Raw genomic sequence first — 1,356 nt, 5'->3', positions numbered from 1 at the left:
GGCCTCTTTGCTCGCACACACTTTTTCAGTTCTGCCCACACATTTTCTATGGGATTGAGGTCAGGGCTTTGTGATGGCCACTCCAATACGTTGACTTTCTTGTCCTTAAGCCTGTATTTGAAGTTTTGTTATTGAATACTGTTGTACCCTTGCTCATTGTAGCATCTTTCATTTTTATTCTCATGGGAATAATTATTCTTTGTATGAGATGAGAAGAAACTGTTGTTGTTTATTTCTTCTACTTTTTACATTGCCATTTTTCTCTTTCGAACTGAAGCTGGTTTTTAATGATTATACATGGTTTAACCAGAACCTCTGACAGGAACTAATGTAATGCATGGCGAAATCAGCACAAGAGTGCCACCTGCCAACAAGATTCGCTAGTGCAAATTATTCTGCGCGTGCGTATGAAGTTACCCATCATGCACCTCACGTGAAGTAATGTTATTTCTTTACTATCATATTTTAAAACAGGAATATATTTCTACTATCCTAATACTCTGTAATGCATGGTTATGGCTGGACACGTTGAACAGGGCACAAGATTTGGTTCGGGGTGCCGATTTTAATATTATCGCAATAGGGAATGTCATGTCCGTGAATCCCTTTCCATTTTTACTTTCTTGAAGGTAGTACACTCTGGTTTCTCTTCAGATCGCATAAATCTTTCGCCTTTTACTAAAGATTTCCGTGGGGAGGAACATTATGAGTATCAACTAATTTTTTGATGCCCTGCTTTACGGCGGGGCTTCCTTTCATTGTGATAGAAAACTATTAACGTTATATTTATTCTAGGAGTTGTCGTTTCCAAAATGTCAGGATGATTTATCCAGTTTTTCATAATTAACTCGCCAGACGACCTGGCTCAATTTGGGTCCCAAGTAGTGATGGGCATTCCGGATCTTTTCAGAGAACCGGTTCGTTCGGCTCAGCTCACCAAAAAGAGCCTGCTCTTTTGGCTCCCGAACGGCCCTTTAAAAAATATATGTTTTGTATTTTTTCAAGTCAAACAGTTTGCGATAGTTTGACTATGATTGGTGTTAAAACAATTCTAATTAAATTATGAAATGAAATCATACTCTACCTTAACCACAATGTATTTAAAAATGCATTGGTTTGTTATGAAAAATAATACTATAAACATTTGCATATAAAGTATAACTTTTTAATGTATATAAACAAAGTGCATATAAATCTAACCATTCAAAAAGGATTACAACCTGAACAGCATAATAGAATATTGCACCATATCAAAGAAAAATAAATAATGTGTAAAACTGCAGCCTCCCACAAATTGAAATAAATGTAAAAAAGAAGGATGCTATTACACATGTGCATTTAAAGTATAACTTTTTT

At 35.6% G+C, this 1,356-nt stretch overlaps 1 non-coding gene across 1 annotated transcript; it reads left to right on the top strand.

Annotated features, from left to right (window-relative positions):
• The first annotated feature begins 634 nt into the window (after positions 1-634).
• Positions 635-750, top strand: LOC139543308 (U5 spliceosomal RNA). The gene has a single exon (XR_011668685.1). It is a non-coding gene; the product is annotated as a U5 spliceosomal RNA (small nuclear RNA).
• Positions 751-1,356: the final 606 nt, after the last annotated feature.

Source organism: Salvelinus alpinus, chromosome 17 (assembly GCF_045679555.1).
Source record: "Salvelinus alpinus chromosome 17, SLU_Salpinus.1, whole genome shotgun sequence".
In the NCBI taxonomy this organism is placed as follows: Eukaryota; Metazoa; Chordata; class Actinopteri; order Salmoniformes; family Salmonidae; genus Salvelinus; species Salvelinus alpinus.
This window is presented reverse-complemented; position numbering and strand designations above follow the sequence as displayed.